Source organism: Furipterus horrens, unplaced genomic scaffold (genome assembly GCF_987537825.1).
Source record: "Furipterus horrens unplaced genomic scaffold, mFurHor1.1.pri manual_scaffold_9, whole genome shotgun sequence".
Taxonomy (NCBI): domain Eukaryota; kingdom Metazoa; phylum Chordata; class Mammalia; order Chiroptera; family Furipteridae; genus Furipterus; species Furipterus horrens.
In genome coordinates, this window is record NW_028327179.1 from 99,611,859 (window position 1) to 99,624,680 (window position 12,822).

General features: G+C 50.5%; 1 long non-coding RNA gene and 2 other non-coding genes across 3 annotated transcripts; all 3 read right to left on the bottom strand.

Moving 5' to 3' along the window:
* Positions 1–2,951: 2,951 nt before the first annotated feature.
* Positions 2,952–7,370, bottom strand: LOC150002322 (uncharacterized). The gene is made up of 3 exons (XR_016512976.1): positions 7,083–7,370; positions 5,648–5,801; positions 2,952–2,989 (listed from the first exon to the last, which is right to left on the bottom strand). It is a non-coding gene; the product is annotated as an uncharacterized LOC150002322 (long non-coding RNA).
* Positions 7,371–9,432: 2,062 nt separating this feature from the next.
* TRNAC-GCA (transfer RNA cysteine (anticodon GCA)) lies at positions 9,433–9,504 on the bottom strand. Its single transcript has one exon. It is a non-coding gene; the product is annotated as a tRNA-Cys (tRNA).
* Positions 9,505–10,580: 1,076 nt separating this feature from the next.
* On the bottom strand, positions 10,581–10,652 carry TRNAC-GCA (transfer RNA cysteine (anticodon GCA)). Its single transcript has one exon. It is a non-coding gene; the product is annotated as a tRNA-Cys (tRNA).
* Positions 10,653–12,822: the final 2,170 nt, after the last annotated feature.

The window sequence follows — 12,822 nt, forward strand, 5'->3', positions numbered from 1 at the left end:
GCCAGTTAAGGACACACATCCAAAGCCTTGCCACCCCCCACCCCAGCTATTTGGTCAATTACATGTTGATTTCCTCTTTGCAGTTTGCTACTTTCATGTGGTTGCGTTTCAGTCAGCTCATCCTGTTTACTGCTGCATCTGCAAAATACTGGGCTATATTTTAACATTTAGCAAGAAATAACATTCAGAACTGCCCAGGCTAGACACCCTGGTCCTATCCAACCTTCCATTTGAGACAGGACAGTCTGTGCCAGGGTTGGTCTATCAGGCAGAGGATGCGACCCAGAGGCAAGTGGATCTTCACTGAGCAGACTGGACTGTCCATTGCCTGCTTCCCAGCTGAAATCACTTTCAAGTCAGCATAGTGTGGGACTGTGAGAAACGCTCACAACAAAAACTAGGACACAGGACGTGAGCAGTAAAGCGAGGCCTTTATTCACGAGTCTGCAGAGCTGGGCGCACCCTCACAGCCAGGAGAATGTGCGCACCAAGCAGACAAAGATGGCTGGTTTTATAGTCTTGGCTTCCCCACCCTGAAATTGCCACCCTAAAGTGATTAGCTTCCTCATCCTGAAATTGCCACAGCAAAGCAAAATTGACCAGCCTCCTCGCCCTAAAGTGAGAGCATCAGCTCCCCCTCCTCTCTCCTCCTTCCCCGTTTCTCCATTACTGGTTACTCCCGAGTTACAATCTAACATGTTCATCTAAATGCCCCTATTGTGATTTGTGAATATGCTAATGCTGTCAACTCCCTTCTCAGAGATCCTCTAATTACATTTGCCCTTAAGACCCTTTAATTACATTTGCCCTTTGTTACTAATGACTTTCTACTGGTTTGAGAGTCACTATGTCCTTGTTTCTAACAGGACCAAGATGACCTTGGCTCCCAGCTCCCCTCCAGACTCTGCATCTGTTTCAGGCATTTGAACTTCAGTTTTTATTTCAGCTTTCTGTCCTGTGTATCCTGCCCTCGCTGCTCCCTGCCCCTTCCCGTCTTTCCTTTAGCCATCCCCTCCAATCCATGATGACACAGATTTTCTAAACTGTTTCCTTGAATTTCTCTCTCAAAACCAAATCCCTGTCCTTCTTGTGCTTTCCCCAAGTGGTTCGGGGGCCTGGGAGATTCTTGGGCAGGCGGGTCAGGATCGATGGCAGGACTCTTAGTTGGATACAAAATAAACCAAACCCTAGCAACTTCGGATGACAAATCTTTATTCTGTCTTGCAGTTTCAGAGGTTCGGGAATCCGGGGGTGGCTTTGCTGGGCGGCTCTGCTTCAGGGTCTCTCAGGAGCTTGCAGACGGGATGTCAGCCGGGGCTGCTCACCAGAAGGTTTGACTGGGGCCGAGGACCCGTCTCAGCCCTGAACGCTCACTCTCACGTTGGAGAGAGGACCCAGCTCCTCACTGGCTGCTGGCAGGAGGTTCAGTTCCTTGTCACAGGGGCCTCTTCACACTTAATTTCATTTAAAAACACCCTACAGACACGCTCAGAGTAGTACTGACCAAAACTCTGAGCACCACGTGGCCTAGTCATGTTAACACATAAGCTCAACTATCACATGTGGTAAGTGTACCTTTAGTTTGGTAAGAATTTGTCAGACTTCTCTGGAGTGGTTGTACCATTTCCATTCTTACTGCTATGTATGAGTGATCCGTTTTTTCCAAATCCTTGCGAGGTAATAAGAAAAGCAGCCTCATCTTTGCCTCTCATGCTCTCCCTTTAAACTTTTCTTGGTGAAATTTTCCCCTTGTCCAAGTGACTTTAGTGATCATTCTTAGGTAACAGAGCGCCCCGAAGTTGCAGCCTGAATTCAGTAATCAGAATGTCCAGGCCCACGCCATAATCAGTACTCTGGAAACGATTCAACTTCTGTCCTCCCCTAGAAGCGGGAACGCTGGGACATGGTCCTTCATGTCCCTGTCCCTGCCCAGCACTCACTGCCGCGTTCAGGCGGCCAGAAGGAAGGGAAGGAGGAGAGGACAGGAGGAAAGCTCTTGCTGGATGCGTGTTCTCTGGACTGGCCAGTGTTTGAAATTACTCTGGGCGTTTCTTGGGGATTCCTCCGGGGCCACTGCTGGGAACAGCCGACAGCCTCTATGACCTGCCAATGCGTTTTTTCCGGGCTTTCCAGGATCTGGGTCACAGACTCAGTTTGGGTCCATGACCCCGTCCTCCTGTGCAGAGTTCCACATTGCTCCAACTTGGCTCTCTCCTGTGTGGCCCGGGTAACCCTTTCCTGCCTTTTATTCCCAGCCACCCTGGTAACACCTGCTGATTCCAAAGAGTGGCGCAGCCCCTCTCTGCCCACAGAGCTGGACGCACCTCACTGCAACCCCAGCTGCAGGACGCGTGACCAAGCCTCTGGTGGACTCTGTGAAGCCCCTTCCCTGTGCTCAAGGTCAGGGGCGGAGAACACCCAACTCCTCTGCGACAGAGGAGTGGTACTCACAGCACGGTCTGCCCGAACAGCGTGTCTCAGCAGTGCTCTGGTCTCCAGCAACCTGACGCTCTTACACCTGGCGGTGGGCGAGTGAACTGGTCGCAGACGTGACGGTGAGACCTGCAGGGCGCTGGGTCTCGCTCCTGCCTTTGGTGCCCGTACCTGCTCATCTTGGGCTCTCAGCTGAAACGACCTCGAACGCTTCATCTGATTGCATCACAGGAGAGCGGAAGCTGCACTTCCCTAGCCCACTGTCGGTGCACACGCTGGGAGTGCCTCCTGTTGTTCTGCAGATGCTGCCGCAGCGTCTCTGTACACGACTCCTGGTGCCCTTACGCTGAAGCTTCCCACGGGGACCCACCCTGAGGGGAGCCTCCTGGGTGGTGTGCTCACCTGTAACGTCACTATAGAGCGTTCCGTGTCATCACTGTGCCATCTTTGTTGCCGCTGTTTCCTCCATAATGAGTGAGCCACTTGTACTCCCGTCATGAGCAGATGAAAATATCACTTCTCACCAATTCTGGGTCTAGGTAAAGCTCCGTGTGCCCTAAGTTTTGGGAGGTGGGGTGAAAATGGTGCCTCTCTACTGTTTTTTCATTTCCCTGATTTCTAGCAAAATTGAGCATCGTTCCATGTGTTGTTATAAAAAAAAAAAACCTCTTCTGTGAATGGCTTAACCTGTCTTTGTCCATTTTTCTGTTGGGTTTTTTTTTTTTCTGTATAGAAATTCTTTTTAAAATAATAAAAAATTTAAATTGAAGTAAAAATACATGCAAAATTTACCATCTTAGCCATTTTTAAGTGGACACTTCAGTAGTGTTAGGTATGCCCACAATGCTGTGAGAGAGATCCCCAGAACTTGTTCATCCTGCTTATAAGCAGGTACAAATCCATTCTCTGTTATATGTGGTTGCAAAATTAAGAGTCTCTTGTTCAAGAAATTTTTTTGTCATATGAAACTTTAAATTTTGATATAATCGAATTTATCTTTTATAGTTTGTGATTTGGGGGTTGTGCTAAAAAATCCTTTTCTGTGTCATACAGATACATATTACAGACTGGTGTTTGTGGCACCCCCAAATCAATCTGCTGAGGTGGGTCAATTCAGAGATGATAAGGTCACAGGGGAACCCTCATGAATGGGATTAGTGCCCTCATGAAATAGGCCCCGAAGAGCTCTCTTGTCATTTGGGGGCACGTGAGGACTCAGCAAGAAGACAGCTGCCCATAAACCAGGAAACACGTCCTCACCAGACACAGAATGTGCTGGTACCTTGATCCTGCACTTTCCAAACTCCAGACTGTGAGAATAACTTTCTATTTTTATAAGCCACCCAGTCTACTGGTGTGTGTGTGTGTGGATGCACGCGCGCGCGTGCGTGTGTATGTATGTGTATAAGGGATAAAATACGGCCAATAACTAGGGTCACTAGGTTGTACAACCGGAAGGGCCTACGTATCGCGATTAGTGGAGTCACGCGACACACAACCTGTGTGACTATGCACGGCTGTCCTCACAATGACCATCAGCAATGGCCCTGGCTGCTGTGGCTCGGTGGATTGAGCGCCAGCCCGCAAACCAAAGGGTCGCCGGTTCAGTTCCCAGTCAGGGCACATGCCTCGGGTGCGGGCCAGGTCCCCAGCTGGGGGAGCGTGAGAGGCAGACAATCTGTGTGGCTCTCACGTTGTCTCTCTCCCTCTCCTTCTTCCTCCCTTTCCTATCTCTAAAAATAAATAAATAAAATCTTTAAAAAAAATAAAAAGACCTGTCATATAAATGCCTGCGGCTTTTCAGAGCTAATGAAATCGTTTACTCGGTTGATGAATAAATTATCTTCTCACGTCCGTGTGATTACCAGGAAGCTCAGAGATAAGCTTTGTATTCTGCAGTAGCAGCTTCTCCTGACCTGGGCTCGAGAACAGTTATTTTCCTGCTCTCCTAAACATTCGGGCCTTGCTTTTTCTTTTTCCTTCCATTTAAAATACACATAAAACACACATAACGTTTGTAAGTGTAGGGTTCAGCAGTATTAATTAATTCATAATGTGCTTCCATCCCCGCTGCCCATCTCCAGAAATTTTTCATCTTCCCAAAGCGAAACTCTGTCCCCGGTGATCAATGACTCCCAGCCTCGCACCTCCAGCCCCCGGCACTCGTGAGCCTTCCTGTCCCTGTGACTTTGACGGCCTCCTGGAAGTCAGCCCTTGACTTTTTAAACTTGCTCGGTCAGTTGGACTTTTATTGCGTCTTTTATTGCAAGCGGCCTCAGATCCTTTTTTTTTTTTTTTTTTGAGGCAAGCTTGGTATAAACAAATAAAATTGAGATGGTAATAATTAGGCACCGGAGGAACACAGAGCAGCCTAGCACAGACTTCCTCTACCCCTGCAGCAAGTGAGCGTGGCTGAGGAGGTGCAAACGAAAGGCGTGAGGAGGGTCACAGGAGACATGAAGTCTCTAACACGTGTTGGAAATTGCATTCCACCAGACCGGGCCCGTGGGAGAGCAGGGAACAAGGGACCTCTTGACCTGTGGTCAGCGCCCTACCCCTGAGCTACACCCCGGACTGGATCCTTTCTTAATAAGAACTTCTGTAATTGCAGCCTTTCCCGAGCCCTGCACACACCAGCCTGCGTCCCCTGGGAGCAGTGGGAGCTGCTGCCCTGGGCGCCCACAGCCACACGTGTCAGAAGCAGCTCCCTTCCTCGGGGTCTGTGCACCTGTGTTCCCCCGAACATCCCTCTTCTTGGGGCCCTTCTCACCTCCTCCCTCACTAGTCATGAAGATGGTTACCACCGGGTGCACACACGGGGAATTCTGCCCATTCTCTTAATTAATAGCCAAGGTGTTTTTTTTTCCGTTTTCTTCATCTCCCACTCTGCTTTGGTTTCCTTCCCCAGGGACCAAGGCCTGGGGCCGGTCGGCAGCGCTCAGCAGCGTGGCTTACCCCAGGGGAGGCACCTGGCCGAGACAGCGGCAGCCCCAGCTTTCTGGAGGAAGAGGCGTGGGCAAGGATAAACCTAGATGTCAGCACCGCTAACGTCCTGGGGCTGGGCCACCAAGCCTCCTGGCTCCAGACCTCCAAGAGTCCCTGCTTCTAACCCTGAGCCCCCATGGCGTTTGTTGGGGGCTCTCGGTTACGCTGTGCTGTACTGCGGGGTCAGGTTTCTGCTAATTCAGGTGGTTCTGGAGTGAGACGGGCCTACCCGATAGAGGAGCACACGTCCTTGGCCACGCGTATGTGAGGGGCTGTGTCCCTGCTAGGACCGCCACACGCGCTCGCAAGGTCCATTGGCAGGAGAATGTAGGTTTGTCAAGCTCCTAAGACTCCGCAAGGCCCGGCACGTGGCAGTCGCCTTTCTTTAAAAAAAAAAAAAAAAAGAAAAGAAAAAGCAAAAGAGTTAAGAGTGTTGGCAAGTGGATGATTTTTTTTTCAGGATTCTAAAGACTTTGACGAAGATGTGCCTACACTTTGCCCAGTCTCAGATTCTCTCCCTCGGAGGGATTCCTAGAAGTGAACATACCAGGCTCAAGGCCATCGCCCCCAACTGTGGCAGCAGTCCTCAGCAGTAGCTCAGGGCTCGGGGTCTCCTGTGCTTGCCCCTTCTCTTCTTCGCCCCCCTCCCCCAACCCATGGTCCTGCCACGTTACAACATTCACTCGGCCCCTCACTGGGCTGTGAACAATTGGCTTCAGAAAAGCGTCCACAAATCCTGAATGGGACGACCATCAGGGATGGAGCGGGGCTCCCAGACTCGCAGCCCCAGACCCTGCATCCGGAGATGCAGCCTGGTTTGACCTGGCCCCCAAGGCCTCCCTCCTCAGACTCTCCACGACAATACTCCAACTAGGATGCCCTGCGGGTTACCTGGGAAACCAAATGCGCTCTCAGAGGGTTACTTAGCGAGGCTGCAACCAGAGCAAATGGGACTGAATGCTCTTGAGGGTGCTTTCTCAGGCCCAGAAAATATCTACGAATTATTCCTGCTCTGAAGCACTGTCCGTTCTCTAGAGGCCAGAACACTCGCATGCCCAAGCTGGGAACCTCAGTGTCCTCACTCCCTCCCTCCAGATCACTGAGCCCCGTCACTCCATGTCCTGAACACGGCCATCCCTTCTCCTCCACCTAGTGTCTCGGCTCTGTGACCTGCTTCGTGTGTGCCAATCTCTGTCCACCCACCGAGGGGCAGAAGGTATGGAACTTAATTATTCTACAAACCAACTTGACCTCTGGTTTGTGTCCTATCCTGCTAAGTGGCAGAAATGTAATGGCCGAACGCCCCCCGCCCCCGGAAGACCCCACAGTTTCCCCCGTGTTGCAGCTGAGTTCTGAAGGGGCTTTGGGGTGCTGCAGTGGCGGGTGGCTGGGCGCCTGGCTCTCCATTTCACCTTGGTGACACTGAGTGCGGGACCTTCTGATCTCATGCCGGTGCCCTCGGCATCTCCTCCTCGGTTCCCTGGCGCTGCCAGCCACGCCCATGCAGCATCGGCATGTCCCATGTGGCTGTCCCATGGTGGGGACATTGTTCTCTGCTCTGGCACCAATCTTACTCCCTGAATCCCCCAACATGCAGAGTGTTGGAATTTGAAAGCTGAGCGCTGACACCATGCATTCTACAGAGTTACAGGCAGAAGACCCACCTGGCTGTGTGGTGAAGGACTGGATAACCATCCTAGGAGGCTTGGTGACCATCTCCAGTATGTCCAGCCACACCTGAACTGTAGGAAGACGCCCCATCTCTCCATCCGCTTTGCATGAGCCCATTCCTCTCCATCCTTCCTAGACAGCGTGGCAGGGCCTTCCTGGGGCGTGGCACTGGACACATCCCATGAGCCGTCTGCTTTGGTGTTCACACCGGCCCTGTGGGAAGGGGCAACGATTGCTTATCCCCGGTTTACAGCTAGAGAAGCGCAGAAAAATTCACTACCCCAGACAGTCTAACCCCAGAGCCAAAACTTGTGACCACATTGCAGGAATTCTTTCTCAAACACAGATTGCATTGGGTCTCTGCCTGCCGGGCAGCGCTAGATAAACCCGCCAATTCCTTCCTGTCTGATTTCCCCTCTCCCATATTTGGGAGATACACAGTTCATCCCCCATGGCTTTAGGCCAACGGTTATGTTACAATTAATTAGGTCACAGCCCACTCTTGCTGGCAGTCCTGTGAAGAAGTCACTTGGAGAACTTCTGCTCGTGAACACGTCCCTTCTGATGGCCAATCCTACCGCTGCGTGCTGATTCTAGTTTCACTTCTACGGGGCAATAGCACCCTCCAGTTTCATCCTAAAGTGGGAAAGTCCTCGGAGAAGCTGGAGGTAAGTGCTTTTCTCCCCAAGGCCCAAGGCAGGAGCCCACCAAGGTGTCCCTCATCTGTCACCGAGCCCTGTGTTGCTAGTGATGCTGGTGATGTTGCTAATGTGCCAGAAACCACAGTGACCGGTTCTGAGCGTGCATCTGTCTGGGTTTCTCCTTGAGTCTCAGCAAAGTTCCTTCTGAAAATGTCAGCCTGTCTCCATGGCGCTTAAGACAAAGAAGAAATTTTTCCCCTCAAACACCAATTCAGTTTCTTAATGTAAAATGCAAAACCAAATCAGAACCAGAAAGTAAAATGTTTTTTTAAGTAGAGCGCATAGTTGTCCACAAAATTTTCAGTGGTATCTGTAAAAGATAAATACTGAAATCACAGAATCCACACGACACAATGTTCAGAAGGTACAAAAAGTCTGCAGCTGGAAACAACCGTCCCCCAGCAGGTGAGTGGGTAAGTACACTGTGGTACATCCACACAATGGAACATTACTCAGCACTGAAAAAAAAAATGAGCTAACAAGCCATGAACAGACACGGAGGAAACTTCACTGTATATTATTGAGAGCAGCCAATCCGAAAAGGTTACATATTGCATGACATTCTAGAAAGGACAAAACTATGAAGACAGTAGAAAGACCAGTGGTGACCAGGAGTTTGGGGGTTGGGGGAGGTAAACAGGCAGAGCACAGAGGATGTTTAAGGCAGTGAAACTATTCCGTATGATCCTATAATGAGGGACACATATACATCTGTCCAAACGCACAGAATGTACAGCACCGAGACCGAACCCAAATTTAAACTGCGGACGTTGGGTGGTGGTGATGTGCCCCATGGTTCACCCGCTGTCACATGTACCATTCTGGTGAGGGGTGCTGATGAGGGGGGAGAATGTGTATGTATAGGTGCGGGGGGAGGAGGGTCTCTTCATCTTCCTCTCAATTTTCTGCAAATCTAAAATCAAAAAGCTAATCTTAAGAATAAATCAATAAATTTAAAGAATAAGATGGAAAAAAAAAGATAGGACTAAAAATGCTCCCTTTCAGTCCTCTAACAAACCTCCCTTGGAGGGAACCCATATTAATTGTTTCTTTTCTTTTATTTTTTTAATCCTCACCTGAGGATATGTTTTTATTGTTCTTAGAGACAGAGGGAGGCGGGGAGGGAAAGAGAAAGAGTGGGAGGAGGGGAGAGAGAGAGAGGGAGAGAGAGAGGGAGAGAAACATTGATTGGTTGCCTGTGTGTGTGCCTGACCAGCAATTGAACCTGCAACCTAGGTATGTGCACTGACTGGGAATCGAACCCACAACCTTTTGGTGTATGGGATGATGCTCCAAGCAGCTGAGCCACCCGGTCAGGACAATAGTACTTCATGCATTCTTCCACATATGATCTGTACATGTGAGTCATTAAAGCACAGGCTCTCCCTGACACTTTCTATATAAACACGAATGGTAGCGTAACATATAGGCTGTACTGTATCTTCCTTTTTTTCATCTACTTTAATTTTATATAAACAAAAGCAAAACCACCCTCCCTAGTTCCACAAGAAGTGCAATCCCAAAGTAAGGACAGGGTACAGACGCTCAAGGTCCCTGCAGGCTGCAGAGGGATGGCAGGGAGATCAGGGAAGGTACCCATACTGGAAGCCCAGCTGAGTAAAGGAAAATTTGGGATAATTATAGGGGGCACCTGGATTTGAACCAGGGACCTCTTGATCTGCAGTCAAATGCTCTACCCCTGAGCTATACCCCCAGCTGGAAGGAACAGGCCTCCTCAGGACTTCTTCTCCATTGGGTGGCCACACCCAAGACACCTGTAGCAACTTTAAGAACTAACGTTTATTGAGCACTTATAATGTGTGAGCACGTAAACTGTTCTAAGAGCTTCACATAGATGATGTTAAAAATTACCTGTGGTAGTACTACCTGGGCCACCACCACCATCACGGATGACGGTGACACAGGGAACTGAAGCCACTTGCCCCCAACCACAAAGAGTAAGTAGCAGAATCAAGAATCCAGTGACCGCCACTGCATCCCGCCCTGACCCAGCCGCCCTTTGAGAGTGGCATCGGGTGCTGGCCGCCTCAGGACTGACCCTTCTCCCCACCCCATGACAACCAGCAGGCCCTCTTCTCCTGTGTCTCTGCAGGCCCCACCCCCTTTCCTAATGGGGTCACCCAGAGCAGCAGAGAGGGGCCGGGAAGTCAGAGCACCTGAACCGAGGTGTTCTCAGTTTGGGAATTCCCAAGCTTTTGTGTGGTAATGCTTCTGCGTGGCATGGAACTGAAAATGTACAAAGTAGCATACAGAGAAAAATTAAGACCTAATGTGATCATTTTGCAATATATACACATGTGAAATCATTATGTTGGGTATCCAAACCTCTACAATGTCACACGTCAATAATATCACAATAAAACTGGAAACAATAATAAAGCAAAAAGACATCACTTTGGTCTATTAACATCCATCACCAGACACAGGGACAATCTTTTTCCTTGTGATGAGAAGTAGGCTGACCTCTCTCAGCAGCCCTCAGATACGTGCTACAGTATTGCTAGCTAGAGTCACCAGGCCGCACGTCACGTCCCAGGTGCCAGTGATCTTAGACCTACCTCAGCCTCCTCTCCTGTCTTGCAGGCTTCCTGGAGGATGAAATGAGGATGTGAAGACATGACTCAGCAGAGGGCACAGAGCTGGGAGGGGGAGAGGAACCCTGGCACAAGAGGGCAGGGTGGGTCCCAATTTCATTCGAGAGTGGATGCTGGAGCTACAGAGACCGGGCAAGGCCGGTGGGAGCCTAGAGTCCTGGCAAAAGTGACACACAGGGGGCACCCGGATTTGAACCGGGGACCTCTTGATCTGCAGTCAAATGCTCTACCCCTGAGCTATACCCCCAGGTACATGTCCTTCCTCACTCACACCTTGATATTTACACAACCACACCCTGAGTCTTCTGCTTCATGTCTCGTCACACTCCAAACTGGCCTCTCTCATGGGAATCCCAGCCTACCTTCTTCCCCAAGTTTGCTGAATCGATGATTTGGTCACCATCTTTCGCCCACAGCAGGAGACAGCAGGGGGTCCAGGGACCCTCTAGTTATCTAGATGAGAAAAGCCAGGCGGCCTGGAGCCCATCCCCACACCAAGCCGTGGGCCCGAGGGCCCGGCCCCCCTTGCCTGCTCATCTTTCCTTCATCCATCCTTCTTCCTTTCCGTCCTCCTCCTTCGTCCGCCACCTCTGTCCTCTCCCCCTTCTCTGACGCCCCTCACTGCCCTCCTCCCGACCTGCGCTCCTCGCCTAACCACCCAGACCTCCTCAGTCCTTCCTCTCATTCAAGTTCTGTCTTTTAAAAACTGACTCCTGCCCTGAGATGTACCTGGAAGGCGGACCTCGTCAACGAAGGGGGAGCTTTCACTGCCCCCGACAAAACAGACATCGGAAGCTGAGAAAACAGAGAGAGCAACAGAGCAGCCTGGGAGGACGTGCCCTAGTAAATCTGAGGCCGTCTGCTAAAACACAAGACTGAAAACAGCCCCCGGAAGGCAGAGCTGGGGGCCCGCCGCAGCCCACGTGCAGCGTTAATGACAGACTCAGCCTACCTGCTCGGCCGGTCCTCCCGCACGCCTGCCCGCGCCACCGCTCCCCTCCGATACACCTGCACACGCGCCTCTGCTCCACGGCCTGAAGGCGAGGGCTGGAAACAAACAGGGCGATTACAGGGGACCCCTTAACCTTTCTTCTTTTTACTCTCCTACAGTCTCCACACTTTCTGCACAGAATGTATTATTTTCAAAATCAGAAAAACCAATAAACCCTACAGACTTAAGCATATCCCCCTCTAGGAATGGCAAGCAATACATTTCCTATTGACGTCATTAATAAGTAATCACTTTATGACAGAAAGGATCCATGGAATGCTCACTTGAGAAATATGTGGTATTTTAGATAGAACTCAGTCAAGCTTTTAGAGGAATAATAATTTCCATTTTTGCAGACGAGGACACAGCCTCATGGCTTCCTCCGCCATCCGGTCCCCCTCCAGGTGAAGACGTGTGTCAGCCTGAGATATTAATGAAGCCTCAGATGTGTGGTTGACTATGTTAGAGGGATTGCATGGATCCTCCGAAGCTGGAAGAACTATCGTCTCCCATGTAGTAGCTAAGATTACCCTCCCCCCTTTTACAGATGAAGGAACACTCAAGGGCTTAAGTAACTCTTATTCATTCCAGACAGCAAGCACCCACTGCACCCCAAAGTCTGCGGTAGGCACTGAGGGCTCAGCAGTGAACAAGGCAGACACCCCAGCCCCTGACCTAGTGGAGCCCTGCTCCGAGAGATGAAGGGAAGCAAACAACGTGAACGAGACCATCGCACACACTGAAAGCACACCAGGAAAATAAAGCAGGGCAGTGTGATGGAAGATGGTGGGGGTGACATGGGGTGCTCAGGGAGGTGACAATTTGGGCTGAAGTCTGATTGATAAAAACCCAGTATGTAAAAATTTGGATGCAGAACATTCCAGGCTGTGGGTAGAATGACCTCCAAGGCTTTACAGCGGAACTACCTAGGCAGGATCGTGGCGTAAAAACAGTACCAGTGCGGCTGCAGGAAGGGGACAAAGCAGGTCACAACATGTAGGGCTTTGTAAGCCGAGGTCAGAGGTAGGTTTGATTTCATTGCCACGTCAGGAAGGGTGGAGCCTGGACTGAATGCAGACCTGTCTCTTTCCATGCACGGGGCCACTGCTCTGAGGCCTCCTGATGGGCACTCTGTAGAGGATTTGACCCAGGACCTGTCACCTGTGGCCTGTCCTACTGTGACAGGCTCCCTGAGTCAGTCTGTATCCTCTGTTTTCTCCGTAGCCACAAATTTAGGTTTGCTATTATTCATCCAGTCGGCCATGTTACTGATCTCACGGAGGTGACATTCTAGCAGAGGAGGCACATATGAGTGACATACTGTCACTCAGGTTTTTCTTCAGTTACCATTGTGACGAGAGCTGTGATCTCACAGAGCAGGGCAGGGTGACCCTAGTCTGTGGGGCTCAGGAGAGCTTCTTGGAGG